Genomic DNA, 18,990 nt, shown 5'->3' on the forward strand with positions numbered 1-18,990 from the left:
TTCTTTTGAAACCCTGAACCGGGTTGACTTCTCTCTAATAACTTCACATGCCTTTACTGACCTGAAGAAGAGAAGCATGATCTGATATTTGCACGTGGGCCTAAAAGACGGCTTTTTCTTTTTTCTATGAATGAACCCCTAACCCCTACCTAAGATATGAATATTTAAGTTTCTCTCACATTTCCTAAGTCCTTCCTTTTGGCTGCCTCAATAAGCAGATCAATGATGGGTGTCAATAAGTTCAACAACAGTAAGTTATTTTGAGAGTTCTGCAAGCCAAATGGGGGAGGGGAGGGAGTCTTTTGAATCACTTATGGAAATACATGAGGAATGAATCTTTTGGAATGAACCACATGTCCCATATTATTCATTTTACACTGCCAATAGTAATTTTTTATGAATCTCGATTTTATTTCACATCAATTTCAGTTATTAGTAAATTGGGTTTCTACTTTAATTTTTGCTCTTTGCTGCTGAAACAGATATAGTAGATAACCCTAGAAATCACAGATCCTTGTGCCCCAAGACATTTTGTAGTTTAATTACAATTGCTTTAAGCTATACTGTGATTATGGGGATTACCCGTGACCTCTGGGTTATTTCAATTCTGTGTAAACATTGTCAGAACATAATTTGGTGGGTCGCTGCGTGTGAACTTTGCTTCTCAATGATACTTGGCTTCTGTCGAAAGCATTAGCCTATTCCAGGACAGTTAAAAATGGATAATTGTTAATTACCAATCACATAATAACTTGGTCTCATTAAATGCAGAAACAAGCTGAGCCTGGGTTAAGAGGTAAAGCACAAGACAGAAAGAGATGGCACCATCCATTCTGCATATGGTGCTTAATCCTTGATGATTGCCAAGGAGGTACCATCTTTATGTGGAAATTCTGTCTACTTTAAAAATGGTGAGATGTCCTGCCATAGCTGGCTTTCTCTTTCCATAGGTCAGTGAAGTGAATTTGTTAAGAAGAGAGCCTCAGAAGCCAGGCTATAGAGGTTTGATATCTGGTTCACCACACATTTGTTGTGTGATCCTGAGCAAGTTACTTCCACTTACCATGCCCCACTTTTCCTGTCTGTATAATGAAGACACTGTTAGTACCATCCGCACAGGATTGTTGTGAGCATTACATAAGTATGAAAGCATTGAGAACTGTGCCTGGACAGAGTAAAGACTCAGTAAGTCTTAGCTACAATTATTATTCTCAAAATGCCTAAAATGTCCTGGAGAATTTTTATGGTAATTCAATTTTGCATCCGATTAGTAGGTTTTGAATAAATATTTGTATAATTAAACTAAAATAAATGACTATGTTTTGTAAAACACTCTGGCATAAAATGTGATGGGAATGAAAGGAAGTTAACTCCCACACAACTCAGATGCAAAGCCTCACAAGGTGAGACACGTCGCTTGGAATCACTGTTAGCTTGAGTGTGTTCTTCAGGTGAACACAATCAGGAAAGGTGAATCTACCTGTCCCCCACCCCCTGGGCTGAATGTGAGCTGTGCAGCATGTATCATCTCAAAGAACAAACCTTCTAAAAGGGAAACAATATCAGAAAATTGATCAGCATTATTGAAAAACAGAACTGAACATTGTACATTGGCTAAAATGACAAGGTAAGGAGAGATACACTTAAAAGGAAGGAAGTTTTGCGCTGAGAAGAATTAGGGTAGGGTATCATAAGCTTCTAAATCTCAGGATCATTCTAAAGGAAAAGGAGAGTGGCTTACTGCAAAGAATCAGCATCATTCTGAAGATAACTTAAAAAGAACAGATTGTGGTGGTTGGGGTGGGGGGGGTGACAGTTAAATGGTATCTCTACAATTTAGATCTGGATTTAACAATAAATTTGACAACAAAAAAATTGAAGCCCAGATTTGTTGAGAATTACACTGGCCCCAAAAGAGCTGTAGCAAACAGCACAAAGGCCCATGCATTTTGGTTAACATAAGATGCCTTAAAACTATCTAGCACCCCTAAAATATAATCATCTAAAAGTGAAATTGCAACATTCTTAAAATGTTGGCAGAATTGCTGACAGGTGCCAATAACATTAAGGACATTCTCACAAAAGAACCCAAAAGAAAGGACAAATGTTGGGTGTGAGAAGTCAATATTTATCTCACAGAGTCAAAGAAGGTGTCTTTCTCTGGAACGGAGCACACTAGAGAATTCTACTCAGATATGGATAATTTTTCATCCTGTATAAAACTGAAATATTCCAGGAACAATTCAATCTAATGTGATACTAGAAGAGCACCTTAGATAATGGTCAGTTACCAACTATTGTTTACTCACTATGACATCAGTGAGCTCTAATTAGGCTCTATTCTGGAAGCTGGGAGCAGAGAAGTTGACAGGAGCATCAAAGCCTCTGTTTTTATGCAGTTTACATTCTAGTGAGGGGTGTGAGCAACAAAGAAACAAGTAAGAAATCGTAGGTGGTGTTAAGTGGTAAGAGGAAAATACAGCAGGGTGATATAATAAAGAATGACCAGGAACTGCTTTAGATTGTATGGCCAGGGATGACTTCTCTGAGAAAGTTGAACTTTTAAGCTGAGAACTGAATGTCGAGAAGGAGCTGATCACACAAAGAGCCAGGGGAGAGCATGTCGGGTAGAGCGAAAGCCAGTGCAAAGGGCCCTGGGCTGGGAATCTGCTCTGCGTGTTCCAAGACCAGAAGGAAAGCAGATATGGTTAGGATGTTGTGAGCAAGGGAAAGAGTGACAGAAAATAGTGTCAGGGAAGTGTGAGATGCATTCATGGAAGGCCTTTTAGGCTGGAGGAGCATGAGAAACCAGCAGGAATATTTAAGCATTGTTGAGTTATAACACAGAGCTTTCTTAAAGACCACTCTGCCTGGAGGTCACATTCTTTTCCTCTCCAATCACAGTCATAATCTCACAGGACTAGGTATTCTGCTTGCATCTCATCACCTCTCCTCAAACTTCCTCCAAAAGGCCAGGGCCACCAGTAACTCTTCTGCTGCTTTTGTTAGCCAAAGTAGGCAAAGGCATAAAAGAGTTTGCTGAAGACAAGCTTGAGTACATGATGGAAGTGCCTGGGAAGGCATAGAGAGATGGGAGGACAGATCACATTAGGGGATGTCCAGAAGAGAGATGAGAATCTGCATGTTGATGTGTAACCTGGGAAACTTGGATTTCTGGGTGCAACAGAAACAAATGTTAATAAGAGGCATAATGGAATGGGTCCCGTCATTCTATTGCAAGGCACCACTGGGCAACTCTTCTTGCATGTAGTTACCACTGTCACGATGACCAAGGGACGAGTGAAAGCCACCTGGTGATCAGGTGCTAGGAACTCTGACAAGATAAAATCTAGGAATTTCTTCATTGTTATACTTGGATGAAGATGCTGAGAGAAGCTAGATATCTAGGGATAAGTTAAAGGGCTCTGAGACTCTTATAATTTCAGTGTCACTTCAGAAATAATTTCCTTAACTTAGCCGATCACTAAGAATTCAGAGCTCCTCCAGCATAGATGTCTCTGGGTAATTTGAGATCCAGAGAAAGTAGGTCCTATAAAACCTTACAGATTTAAGAGACCAAGAAAGGGGAGTCCTATGGTATATTTTCTTCTATTTCCATTTCATTCTCTAAAAGAGACCTGATTTCATGACCTCATTAACCGAGGTTAAAACGATTTGCTGGATAATTTAGAAAAGATGTACGTTCTCAGAAGTGAAAGTCATACACCAAAACCATAGTTGTTGTTCCTAAGTAAAGGGGAAAGGAGTAAGTTTTTTTTTTTTAATGGAGTTAAGGGAGACTTTAAATGTGTCCACAAAGTTTCATTTCCTGGGGAATCTGGAAGAATTTCCAAATATTCAGTTGTTGTTTGAGGGCAACAGAAATATGGTTGATTCGTTTTACTTTTCCTTCCTATTTTTTCTGTTTTTTACCTTTCCAAAAAAAACCAGGAAAGGCAACCACAAAACAATTACTAAAAAAATATGCTTGAATAAGAAATGATGTGTTCAATGTAAGGAATTTAAAATATACATACATAAAAATTAGGATTGCTGTACATTTCAAGTAAGGAGCCTGCTAGACTGCATCCACCTTTTCCTTTTGCTCACATTAACTGCCTCACTTTGTTTGTCTTTCAAAAAACTAATGAATCGCTAATGTACAACCATTCCAATTACAGTGAAACATTGCTTTCCCATGCCCATAGCAAATGCTTGCACAGACATGCATTCACTTTGAAAAGTCCAGCCAAAAACCAAGAACACAAAATGAACTCTGAAAAAAAAAAAAACATGCCCCAGAAATGTTACACATAAAGATATTTCACTATGAAACAGAACTACTCAACATAAAACACATCAGATATAATAATCAAGGTCCAGGTTCATTCTATCAGCAAGCAGTCAGCTGTCACTTTACCACTCTACAAAAATGTGTTAAAGGGCTGCTTAGAGATGAAATGAGACACATTTCACATTTCCCTTCAAGATGAAGAGGGTCCTTCTGAAAAGTGATGAGACCGAAGCTCCGGACAGTGAAATCCCACTTATCTCCGGCATGGTGATGGCATGAGTAAGAGCAGAACAAAGTAGCAGTTCCCAATACATGTAAATGGAAGCTAGCCCCACTCAGGCCACAAGATAAGGAGAAAATACATTAGAACAATGCCTTTAGTGTCTATAACTGTTTCCAGTTGTCTAAGACGTCACCATGAGGGGTTCAACCTCCAGAACTTGGGCCAGCTTAGATAGTGGAATCAGAGGGATCTGAGTTCAAATACTCGATCTTCTACATTGTAGCTGCATTACACTGTACAAATAATAAAATCTCCCTTAGCTCTGCTTTTCACATGTGTAAGTGTAGTAGGAAGACTTACCTCAAAGGGACACAGATGGCAAGTTATATCAACCTCCTGGCCCATAACAGGCACTCTGTGACATTTCCCTTTTCCCTCTCAATGGTAGAGAGGTAATGAAAAATTAATCCAAAACTGTCAAGAAATTGAAAAATAGCATGCTAGATGCATTAGACAGGAAGCTTATCAAAACTTATACTCTATCCCCCCAAGTCCCAACTCCCAGAGAAACAAATCAATTCCATGAGGGTTCTCATACAACAATAATAGCAGTATCAATGACTATTTATTGAATGCTTAGGTTGTGCTGAGCCTTCTGTACAACTATTCCTAGATTTTATCTTGTTTAAAACTTACAACTACCTCATGAGGCTGGTATAACTGTTATTTCTATTTTCCATGTAAGGAAATGACCTAGGCTCTTACCGCTTCTAATGATAAAGCTGAGGCTTGGACACAGTCCTTCTGACTATAGAATCCCTGAACCTAACAGTTCAGCTATGTTACTACTCCATCATCATTCAAGATAAAGGAAGGAAATTCAGAACCACTTCGCAGGAAAATTCTACCAGGAAAGCTGTTCAAGTCAGTTTTCAATTTTCCTTATGTGGAAACTAAACTCTGTTTCTTATTTTTCAAGCCCTAATTCTAAGAGTTTTGAGATTGCAGTCTTTGTCAGACATAATTTTGCTCCAAGTGAATTCTTGAGAGTTAATAACTAGTAATCTGATTTGAGCAGCGCTGGTTGTATCACTTAAGAGAGTACAGTAAACAATAGGTAACAGAGCTTCCAAATGATCAAGCCAGTAAAATATATTTATCTTGTGTCTGCTTATTTTCTTTGCCAGGTAAATAAGCAATCATCTTCTCTAACATAGAGCTTACTGGCCAGCTGAATACAACAAACATGAGTTAAGTTCCATGACATACAAGAACAAACCAGATGGAAGTATGTTTAATAAATGGTCTGAGTATTTTTAATTTTCACTGGCAGAACCACTACTGAAACAAATTATTTTTCTCCCGAACTTCAAGGGAATTCAGATATACTTTATTCGGCATAAACTAGCTGCTGTTCCACTATTGCAATAAAATGAACAAAACTGGATATAGCAGACTTTGAAAATAAACCTATGAATTTTTAATGAATTTACAATAACAAGAAAACAAGGCATTCATTTTGTTTCTAATTACAAATTTTGTGGGGTATATCTCTCCTCTTTCAACCAATATCCCAAATGTTATTTAGCTGGTAAACAGCTCTCATTTTATTCAACTATACCCAAATATAGCAGTTCAGAAAAATGATATTAATTAAAAGCTAAAACTCAAACTAAAATTTACCGTACTGAATAAATAATAATTTTTTCATTAATTTCTATGTTCTTTGGAAGAAAATAAATGTTTAGAGGCTTAAATCAATTAATAGGTATGGATAATGGCATATTTCCTCCATCCTGTGGGGTAAACAAATTAAAAAATCACAACCCGAAGATTCCTGATAACAGCTCTTAAATATTAAAATTCTTTTAAGCCACAAATAGCTGTAAAAACAGACTTATTTAAGAAACAAATAAATATTGAGCTTCCACAAATAAGCACCATTTAATTATGGTGAAAACCTGAAAAATACTGCCTTGCATTATCTAAATTACATTTAATATCAAATGGCTTGATTTTTTTAAGTCTTCACATTTAAATAATATATTCCATCTGGCTTTATTATCACGGTTTCTTACATAGGCATCTAAACCAAAATGAGCTTGCCACTGCACTGGTTACCCCCTTTAACTACAGAAGTCTTTTTCGCATCTTCCCCAACTTTCTCTACATCAGGGCTCCACCTACCTACCTCCCCAGCCTCATGTTCCACTAGTCATGTATTAAGCTATTTGTAATTACACACATGCATTTTGCAGTTGCCTACATCTCAATTTGTTCATCCCACACTTTCTACACAGAAACTTTCCCATGTTTCTTCAGCTCACTATCTAGTAAGACTTACCCCCAGGTTCCCAAATTGGGTGAAGTACAATCATAGGGTTTCATAGTAGCTTATGCATGTCTCTATCATTGCAATTTTTATTTGTATGAATTTCCCTGCAGGGTAAAAGCAGACATCTTAACTATGTGGTCCAATTAGTCTCTTTTATGAGAATCTGGAATCAGAGCACAGCTCTGGGTTTCAGCAGAGATGGAAACTATAAAAAACATTAAGTAGAAATTCTAGAAAATAAGTATATGTATATATGCACATATAATTATATATATATATGTTTTTGTGTGTATGTATGTGTGTATATATATATATATATTTGAGATGAAGAATTTCTTGCAAAGGCATATCAACAAATTGGATGCAGAAGAGGAAAAAATCAATGAATGTGAAAATAGGTCAATAGAATTTATCCAAAGACAAAGAAATCAAAAGAGTGAGAAAATTAAAAAATAGACCATCCAAGAGATGCTGGACAATATCAAATGGTCTACCACATGTGGACTTAGACACCCAGAGGAATAAAAGATAAAAAACAAAACAGAAAATTTATTCGAAATACTTTTCAAAATTATTGGAAGACTACAAACCACAGATCCAAGAAGGTTAGAGAACCCAAGCAATATAACCACACTGAGACATGTCATAGGCAAACTGCTGAAACCCAATATAAAGGGGAAAACCTTAAGGCATAAAGAGAAAAAGAAATAATTCAGAAAGAGGAACAAAGATAGAAATTAGAATATATTTCTTGTCCAAAATAATTCAAGGCAGAAAACAACGGAGTAACTTTCTAAAACACTGACAGGAAACAAATCTGTCAAACCAGAATTCCATATCCAGTGAAAATCACTCTCAAAAATGAAGGAGAAATTAAAGTTTTTTCCAAAGAAAACAAAATCTGAGATAATTCATTACCAGTGCACCAGCATGACAATATATGCTAAAGGAAGTTCTTCAGGCAAAAGGAATATGATACAATATGGAAATTATGTCACCACAAAGTAATAAAGAGACAAGAAAAGGAAAAGCGTGGGTAAATATAAAAAGACACTCTTCTTGGGTTTAATAACTTAAAAAATATAATTGTCTAAAGTAAAAATAATTAAAAGCATTGTACATTTCATAGAACATTGAAGAGAAACTTATGAGAACAGTAGTACAAAGGACAGGAGAGAGGAAATGGAAGTATTCTAAAATAGGGACCTTAAATGACGCAGGAAGTATTACAGTTTTATTTGAAAGTGAACTGTAGTAAGCTAAATATGTGTGTTGTAAGATCTAGATGAACCTAAATAATGAAAAGAAGTACAACTAAAAAGCCAATAGGGAAAATAAGTTTAAAAGAATCACTGAACCAATTCAATAGGCCATGCCCTTGATCATGAGGCGTACTCTTGTGAAACTTATGTAGGTAGCAGAGACACTTAAACTACCTATAGGCATGTGTTCTAGTTTGCTAGCTGCCAGAATGCAATATACCAGAAATGGAATTGCTTTTAAAAAGGGGAATTAAATGAGTTGCTAGTTTACGGCTCTAAGGCTGAGAAAATGTCCCAATTAAAACAAGTCTATAGAAATTTCCAATCAAAGGCATCTAGGGAAAGATCCCTTGGTTCAAGAAGGCCAATGAAGTTCAGGGTTTCTCTCTCAAGTGGAAGGGTACATGGCGAACACAGTCAGAGTTTTTCTTTCATCTGGAAAGGCACATGGTGAACACAGTTGGGGTTCCTCTCTCATCTAGAAGGGCACGTGGCAAACACGATGTCATCTGCTAGCTTCTTCTCCTGGCTTCCTGTTTCATGAAGCCCAAGAGGCGTTTTCCTTCTTCATCTCCAAAGGTCGCTGGCTTGTGGACTCTCTGCTTTGTGGGGCTACAGCATTCTCCGCTCTCTCCAAATCTTCTTCATTCTCCAAAATGTTTCTTCTTTTATAGGACTCCAGAAACTAATCAAGACCCACCCAAATGGGTGGAGACATGTCGTCACCTAATCCAGCTTGACAACCACTCTTGATTAAATCACTTCTCCAGGGAGATGATCTGATTACAGTTTCAAACATTCAGTATTGAATAAGGATTATTCTGCCTTTATGAAATGGGATTTTGGTTAAAATGTGGCTTTCCTAGGGTCCATACATCCTTTCAAACCAGCAAAGGATGTCTAAGAGTTACTTCTTGAGGACCTCTTTTGTGGCTCAGATGTGGCTTCTCTCTTTCTAAGCCCAACTCTGCAAGTGAAATCATTGCCCTCCCCTCCTATGTGGGACATGACATCCAGGGGTGAAAGTCTCCCTAGCGACATGAAAGATGACTCCCAGGAATGAATCCAGACCTGGCACCGTAGGATCAACAATTCCATTCTGACCAAAAGAGGAAAAAGAAGTATAACTAATAAAGTATCAGTGGCAGAGAGAGTTCAAATAGAGTCAAGAGGCTACTCTGGAGGTTGCTCTTACACAAGCTTCAGTTAGACCTGCCAACCCCAATCAGGACCATTCCAGCCACTCCTAAAGAATACCTAAGACAATATATAAGATTCCACAAGGGTTCCATGTACTAGAGTAACTTCCCAGAAACCTACAACCTCCAGATGGATCCCTGGTCCAGATAAATCCTGAAACCTAGCCCAGCCTCTCCAGAACATCAGATAATTCCATCTCCCTACCCCATATTAGTGACAGACCCTTCCAATATGAAAAATTTAGAATTACCATAGCCCAAACACCCCTGAAGAGAGGGATGGATAGATCAAAGTTGATGGTGGAGTTATACAGAGAAGATAGGATTTAACAAATGAATATGAATGCTGAGTCATTAGACTGATATTTCTTTTAGTCTCCAGTATTTTAGAGCAGCTAGAAGCAAAAACCTAAAATTGTGAAATTATAACCCACGTCAAACTCTGAATATTTTCTACAACTACTTATGGTACTGTGCTTTGAAATTTATATCTTTTTTTTGTATATATATTATTTTTCATTAAAAAAAGAAGGAAAAAAGTCAATTGTGATGATAAAAAAATATTTAAGCCCTCTAACCACATATATTCTAGAAAGGCTAGAAGGAAAAATATGAGAGGATCATATGGTAGCCCCTGACAAACTCTGGGATCTGTTCTGTAAGTACTTGTTGGCAAGTGCTTTGAAAACTATTGCTTTTTTATTTCTTTGCTTTGTATATATGTTACACTACATAATAAAAAGAAAGTTAAAAATAATTTTTAAAAAAGAATCACTGAAAATGCCCAGCTAATCCCAAAGAAAGCAAATAAGAGTAGGGGATGGAGAAGCAAAAAGTAAAGTAAGCAAATAGAAAACAACTAGCAAAGGGAAGATTTCAATAAAAACACACATGAATGGTCTAAATGCTTCAATTAAAAGGCAAAAGTTGTCAAACTGGATAAGAACAATTACATGCTATTTAAAAGACACCTATTTTAAATATAAAGACAGAGAAAAAAGTGAAAGGATAAGAGAAAATATACCAAGAAGTGCTTATCAAAAGAGAGCCAGAGTGGCTATATTAATATAAGATTTATTGGACTTTTGAACAGGAAATTATACTATTGATAAAAAAAGAACACTATGCAATGACAGAGTTAACTCTTGATAAAGAGTTAATTCATGAAGAAGATGTAACAATCTTAAATGTGGATGTACTTAATTTCAAAGTTCAAATATACAAATAATAGAGATGTGACAATAGTTTTGTAATAATTGGTTTTGGTTTGTGTCATTAACCAAATGCTGTCACAAAGTGACTACTCCCTTATCAGCAGCACCACCTTCCTGCTTTGCCAAATTACGTTTTTAGAGTCTAGATGTATTCACCATAAGGTGTACAAGACTGGAATGTCCTGTGTCTAAAGAAGAGAAAAATGCCATAACCTATGACCCAGCACAACTTTAAATGAAGAAAAGTCCTATAAGATGAACAGAAAGGAAATGGGGAAAAAATAGAAATGGAAATTACAGAAATTGTAAAAAAATAAGTCCTTTAAAACAACTCAGGGAATTATTAGGTTGTATTTATGGTATTAGAATAACTTTTTTAAAAAAATATATGGAACTGCACAATACAAATAGTAAATCCTAAGTTAAACTATGGACCATAGTTAATAATATAATTATAAAAATGTGCTTTTATAATTATAACAACTGTACTGCACCAATATAAAGTGTTAATATTAGGGTAATAATGGGAATCCTGTAATTTATGAATGATTATTCTGTATATCCACATCTTCTTTATTAATATATATAAATGTAATATAGTTATATGAAGTTAGATCCTCTCATGACATTGTTTGTGCTCTGAATTAAGAACATTTATTCATTATTTGGCTTCAACTTTTATCAAGAAACTTTAAAATAAGTTGCAAGTCTACAGTTCTAACACTGTGAAAATGTCCAAATTAAGGTAAGTCTATAAAAATGTTCAAATTAAGGCATCCAGGGAAAGAAATCTTGGTTCAAGAAAGCTGACAATGTTTGGAGATTCTCTGTCAGCTGAAAAGGCACATGGCTAGCTTTCTCCCCCATCTTCTTGTTTCATGAAGCTCCCCCTGGAATGTTTTCCTTCTGTTCCAAAGGTCTCTGGCTCTATGGGTTCTGTTGGTTCTGGTGGCTCTGTTGGTTCTGTCTCTCTCCAAAATATTCCTCTTTTAAAGGATTCCAGTAATCTAATCAAGCCCCACCTAGAATGGTTGGAGTCACATCACATTGGGCACTCAACATCACCATGGAGATGATCTAATCAAAAGATTTCAATCTATTTTATTGAATCAAGGTTAAAAGAAATGGCCTTAGTCAATGATACCCTTTGTCAAACTCCTCTCAATGAAAAGTTATAAGAAGTTTTTCTTAACCATATAAGTATTCTGTCTAAAAGATAAAGATTCTGTCATATCAGAATAATATCCTTGTTGATGCTTTTGCTAATCTTATCAACCTTTATTTTAAAAGACAAGTCTTCTCTTAAGAGAACTGTTATGAAAAATTTTGTTTTTTCTTGTAAAAGTGAAATGCTAAAATAGTTTAACATATTAAATATTACAATAATTCAATGAAATTTTTATCCTGTTAAATTAAAATTTGTCATATATTTAGAAATTATATAAAATTCTTAAAACAACAATATTTTCACTTTCAATGTTGTGTCTTAATACTGATTTGTATACTAACTAAATTTACTTGTCAGTTACACTACTCTAAAGCTTCTCTAAAGTACACATGATTAGCTATAAATTAGAATTTCATCTTTAACAAAAAGAACTTTAAAAAAGAAGCAAGGCAGGCAGAGCAAGGGTGGCTCAGTGGCAGAATTCTTGTCTGCCATGCCTGAGACCCAGGCTTGACTCCTGGAACCTGCCCATGCCACAAAAAAGAAAAGAAGAAGAAGAAGCAAAGCAAGTATATAAATTGTATTCTATCTGCTAATTAACATAATCTTAGTAAATGTGTAAAGGTGAAATAAGACAAAACTGCTGTAGTTTGTCAAATATGTTTATTTCTAAAAGTCACTTCATTAACCAAAAATAGAGAAAGCAAAGTATGCGATAGTCAGCCAAACCAAAATGAAGCTAGAAGTCCTGCCTCCAGGACTTTAGCTCAAAAAGCAGAACTATTAGCCCTTACTTGAGCTTTAGAACTAGGAAAAGGAAAAAAGCTAAATCTCTACAGTAATACCAAGTATTCTTAGCTAGACCTGCATGCTCACACAGCAATGTGTAAAGAGCAAACCTTTTTCACAAAAGGCAGAGTCACAATTAAACACTTCCAAGAGATACTCAATCTCTTAAATACTATACTCTTACCACCACCACCAACAACAAAATAGTGGTAATTCATTGCCCTGGCCATCAAAGAAATAATACTAACATCTCTCGAGGAAATAGTGGGCTAACATAGCAGCTGAGGTCACAGCTTGATCAATCGAGCTCCTTCTAAGCCTCATTCCTGCATCCCTTATCTTGGCACATGTGCCCTCTTATCCACCAGTTAAGCAGGAACAAGCTGCCCAGCTAGAATTCACTTCTGGACTGAAGGACTGTTGTTTCCTTTCCTCTTCCCTGGTCTCTCTTAGCTCATGCATCTCTTAGGCCTGCTCATTTCTATCCATCTCTTGTTATTGATTGGTTCTTGATTTTTACACTTCTCATCAAATTTGTTTCTTTCAGATTAGAAACTTTTCACAACAAACTTCTCGCTTTTTCCCATGCTCAACAAGCCAGCATCAAAACATTGCCAGAAATTTCTAAATGCCCACAAATAGGGCTTGCAACCCACTGACAAATTGAAGCAATTACAGAAGATGGACCATCGGCCCAAATTCCCTTAAGCTTAAGGGGAGTTAGAAGTCTCTGAGGGGGAAATGATGCAAGATTAGAATTAGGGTGGTGACTGGAAAAGCAAAGGACAAACTCCAAAATCAATCAGGCCTCAAAAAGAAAGATATAGCTGAGAAGAGCAGCAATAAACAGCACCTGGGGGCAAATGACCCCCATCTAAGTGAATCCTCTATGGAGAAGAGTAGAGCCATCCAACCCACCCAAATGCATTATCTACCACCAGGCACTGCCCTGGAAAGAAGGGGATGTAGGAGAAAGAGCCCTGAACGCAGAAGGGAGAGGGGGAGTAAGTGAAGCTAATATACAAAAGCAAATGGCCCCATATTGCTTATTGCCTCTCACCTTTCTCACATCTGTCTCTGCAAGAGTGCCTGCACATACTCTCATAAGATTTCTTTTTTACGTTTATTTTTTATTGTCGAACCTTAAACAAACACAAACACTCTTGACATACAACATTCTATACATAGTGCATAATCAATGGCTCGCAATATCATCACATAGTTGTGTATTCATCACTATGATCATTTTTGAACATTTGCATCACTCCAGCAAAAGGAATAAAAAAGAAAAACCAAAAAACTCATATATACCATACTCATGACCCCTCCCTCTCATTGACCACTAGTATTTCAATCTACTCAATTTATTTTAACCTTTGTTCCCCCTATTATTTATTTTTATCCATATTTTTTACTCATCTGTCCATACTCTAGATAAAAGATGCATCAGACACAAGGTTTTCACAATCGCGCGGTCACATTGTAAAAACCATATCATTATAGAACAATCTTCAAGAAACATGGCCACTGTAACACAGCTCTACAGTTTCAGGTGCTTCCCTCTAGCCATTCCAATACACCATAAACTAAAAAGGGATATCTATATAATGCATAAGAATAACCTCCAGGATAACCTCTCTAACTCTGTTTGAAATCTCTCAGCCATCAACAATTTATTTTGTCTCATTTCTCTCTTTCCCCTTTAGGTTGAGAAGGTTTTCTCAATCCCTTGATATCAAGTCTCAGCTCATCCTCATAAAATTTCAAAAGTTTCTATCTGCTTAAAAACAAACAAACAAACAAAAACTGTTATAAGACTGTTATGATTATCTCAAACACATTTGGCCTCTGAGAATCATATGTATAAAACAAAACCTTAACATTCCACCTTAGGATATTAAACAGTATAATCATTTATACATTCATTCTTGCTTTGGGGAATAAAAGAGTAAGACACAAGGCCTATGAAAATAAAATGTTAAAATGACACTCAAGAGTTTGGTTACCCATTCCTGTCAAAATATTGATGCCACTTTACATCCCCTAAAATTTAAATGTCCCACAGTTTCACTTCAATGCCAAACAAGAAACTATTCTCTAAAACCAACCCTGTCTTGGTAACTTGATTTGTACGATCTTTGTAGAAGGTAATTACAGTACTTTTAAGTTTCAGTGAGTAAAAGTCTAACGTATGTGTCATCTATAAAAGTTAGAAAATGAGCTCATTTTAAGCAGGAATATCATAACCTATTTTTAAGTAAAAATATCACAACTCATCAATCAACTAAGTTCCAAGAAGGCAGGATTTCACTTCGTTGACTGCCATATCTTCAGCACCTAGAATAATTTCAAACATATAATAGATGCAATAATTATTTTATAATGAATTGTGGAACAATAAGAGATCCTACAGCAAGGCTTCTGCTCTTTCTCTTCCTTTTCCTCCTCCTCCCCTCTCCTCCTCTAGAACCTCATTCCATCGCTTACCCTTCTTGGCCCAGCATCCTTCATAAGTCATCTCTAGGGTTTTTATTCCCTGTGAATATGACTCCCCTCAGGAATCCCCTATCCATTAAATTTAAAATAAATATAAAAGCCTGCCATTGCTCCATCTAATATCCTCATTCTCCTCTTTCCTTCCTTGCCAAACACTACTTTACTATCTACTCATTCATTCATTCATGCCCCAGATATTTGAATAGCATCTTCCATTCTGGCTCTGTGCTAGGAACTAGGAATAGCCATAAGCAGAAGTGGCATGATCCCTGCCCTCGAGGAGCTCACCCACTCCTTGAAACCTGACTTCTTTTCCTTTTCCATTGCCTGGTAAGACAAATTCATGAAACCCTGTTCTTGCCTTCTCAGGGATCTCATGCCTTCCTGTGACTTCACCCTCCCCTAGATCCCACTCCCACAAGATCCCTCCTGTAGTCTTCCGATATCAATAACTTGTACCCTCACACACTCCATGTTCAAGCCAGAAACCCAGGAATCCTTGGTTCCTCTTCACCCTCATCCCATCCATCAATATATCCCCAGACTGTGCTTATCTCTTCATTCCCATCACTACCACCTTTAATCAAGACCCTTTCACCTCTCACTCAACAAAGTCACAGCATCCTACCCAGGTTCCCTGCATCACTTCAGCCTCCCTCTTAGCCCCATGGCGATCACATGCTCTTGAAACCAAAGCTGATTGTGTCAACCCCACACTTTTTTTTCAAGTTCTCTGTTTATTTTTATTTTTGTGCAATAGTCATTTTTTACATTTAAAATTTGTCATTTTTACAAGAGCACAAGACCTTTATAGTTTTATAGAAGCAAACCTTAATATATACAAATATTCAAAATGGCAAGCTTTTACAAGCCTTTATTCTTTTTTTTTAACTTTTTTTATTGTATAATATAACATATACACAAAGCAATGAAAGAAAAAAACAGTAGTTTTCAAATCCCTCTTCAACAAGTAGTTACAGGACAGATCCCAGAGTTTGTCATGGGCTAACATACCATCATCTCAGATTTTTCCTTCTAGCTGCTTCAAAACACTGGAGGCTAGAAGAAATAAATATTTTTTTAATCATCACAATCAACGTTTTTTTTCTTTCTTGTGAAAAACAATGTATGTACAAAAAAGCAATAAATTTCAAAGCACATCACAAAAATTAGAACAGTTTTCACAGTTTGGTATGGGTTACAATTCCACAATTTTAGGTTTTTACTTCTAGCTGCTGTAAGATACTGTAGACTAAAAGAAATACCAATTTAATGATTCAGCAATCATATTTGTTTGTTAAATCCTATCTTCTCTGTATAACTCCACATCACCTTTGATCTTTCTAACCCACTCTTTAGGGGTATTTGGGCTATGGCCACTCTAACTTTTTCATATTGGAAAGGGCTGTCGATAATATGGGCTAGGGAGACAGAGCTAGCTGATGTTCTGGAAAAGCTGGCCCCTCTGCATTTCAGGATTTACCTGGTCCAGGGACCCATCTGGAGGTTATAGGTTTCTGGAAAGTCACCCAGGTGCATAGAACCTCTGTAGAATCTTATATGATGCCCTAGGCATTCTTTAGGATTGGAAGGAATGGTTTTGGTTGGGGTTGGCAAGTTATGATAGGTAGCAATGTCTAACTGAAGTATGTGTTAAGAGTGGCCTCCAGTGTAGCTTTTTGACTCTATTTGAACTCACTCAGCCACTGACACCTTATTTGTTACACTTCTTTTCCCTCTTTTGGTCAGGATGGCATTGTTGATCACATGGCACCAGTACCAGACTCATCCCTGGGGGTCATTCTCCACACTGCCAGGGAGACATTCACCCCTGGATGTCATGTCCCATTTAGGGAGGATACACCCACACTTTTAAAAGCTTTTAAAATCAGAATTCCAAGGTCTTCTCATTCCAGTCAAAATAAAATCCAAACTGCCTTCTACTGCCAACCTGGCCCTTCATTTTCTGGACCCTGCCCACTGCTAACCTCACCCCTTCTACTCCCTACTTGCTCATTACCCTCAAACCTGGAACCCTCTGACAGGTCCTTCAGACTCCTCATTCAGGTCTCAGCTCAAATCTCACCTTCTTCCCTGACCAATCAACACTACTTTGCCCCAGACCCATCCATCACTGTCCACACCCAGTTTCATTTTCTTCTTGGTGCTTCATTGTGTGTTCATTTGCTCATTACTTATTCTCTGTTTTCCTCTACTGGAAAGGAGGTTACACAACAGTGAGGACCTTGCCTTCCTTCTTCACCTCAGCCCCACAGCAGTGCCAAGAACATGCTTACCACACACAGACAGTAAGTATTTACTCGTGAATAAAACAATGAATCGCTGGGGCAAAATCCCAAAACAGACAAAGGAGGGAATAAGTAGTAAAAAAGACCCTTAAAAGTATGAGTTTTCTGGGACTGCACAGAATTAACTTGAAGTGGTAAAGTACTAATGCTATTCATAGAACTTTCATCTATATAAAATTTTGCCTTGTCTGTTAGAGGCATCCCAATTTAGCAAAAACCTGTGCCAACAAATCTCCTTACACTTTTTTTTGGCATTTGAAATAAAATATAGCACTGTAAAGTCTGTGTTGGTACATAAACTAATTTAAATTTAAACCAACTAAAAATTGGTTACATAAATTTAAAATTAAGGCAAATGAGGAAAAGCTCTCCACACACAGATATCAGCATTTCTTGAATTATAAATATTAAACCCGAATTTAAATACCATATGATTCACTATCAAAACCATATACATTCCCAAAATATCAAGTAGAAAGTTATTGGAAACATCAACTTTACCACAGTTAGTGACCTATGTTACTGAATGTTTTCAATTTTTGATTTCAGGAAAATATACAGATACAAATGTTTTTTACAGTTAACATAAGAAAATTTTATCTCTTATGATATCATAACATTTAAATTTTATTTTATCTGATATTATTATAGTTACTTGTGCTTTTGGCTACAGCTTATACAGAACATCTATTTCCGTCCTTATACTTTCAATCTGTTTGTATACTTGGGTCTAAGATAAATCTCTTATGAGTAACATATGGATAGATCATATTTAATTCATTCTGTCAACCTGTGTCTTTTAATTCAAGAGTTTAGACCATTAACATTCAAATTTGCTATTGTAAAAGCAATTCTTGGGTCTTGAATATTATCCTATAGTTGTTCTTTTTTTAACTTTTTAATTGTATAGTATAACATATATACAAAGCAAAGAAATAAAAAAGCAATAGTTTTCAAAGCACTCTTCAACAAGTAGTTACAGAAGAGATCCGAGTTTGTCATGGACTACCATATGATACTCTCAGATTTTTCCTTCTAACTGCTCCAGAATATAGGAGGCTAGAAGGCTTAAATATTTTTATCATCAAAATTGACTTGTTTCCCTCTATTTCTTTTTATTTTTAACTTATTTTATTGTATAATATAGCATACATACAAAGCAAAGAAACAAAAAATAGTTTTCAAAGCACTCTTCAACAAGTAGTTACAGGATAGATCCCAAAGTTTGTCAGGGGCTACCATACGATCCTCTCAAAATTTTCCTTCTAGCTGTTTCAGAATATAGGAGGCTAGGAGGCTTAAATATTTTTTTTATCCTCACAATAGACTTTTTTTTCCTTCTTTTTTGTGATAAATAACATATATACCAAAAATGCAATACATTTCAAAGCACAGAACCACAATTAGTTGTAAAACATATTTCAGAGTTTGACATAGGTTACAATTTCACAATTTTTTTTTCTACATGGGCAGGCACCAGGAATCAAACATGGGTCTCCAGCATGGCAGGCAAGAACTCTGCCTGCTGAGCCACCGTGGCCCACCCAGAATTCCACAATTTTTTTATTTCTAGCTACTCTAAAATACTGGAGACTAAAAGAGATAACAATTTAATGGTTCAGCATTCATATTCATTTGTTAAATGCTGTCTTCTCTGTATAACTCCACCATTACCTTTGATCTTTCCATCTCTCTGTTCGG

General features: G+C 36.4%; 1 pseudogene; it reads left to right on the forward strand.

The window, feature by feature from the left end:
- The first annotated feature begins 2,279 nt into the window (after window positions 1–2,279).
- Window positions 2,280–18,990, forward strand: part of LOC143690533 (signal recognition particle subunit SRP72-like) — a 31,877-nt pseudogene continuing 15,166 nt past the window's right edge.

The sequence above is a fragment of the Tamandua tetradactyla genome, chromosome 7, assembly GCF_023851605.1.
Source record: "Tamandua tetradactyla isolate mTamTet1 chromosome 7, mTamTet1.pri, whole genome shotgun sequence".
Taxonomy (NCBI): Eukaryota; Metazoa; Chordata; class Mammalia; order Pilosa; family Myrmecophagidae; genus Tamandua; species Tamandua tetradactyla.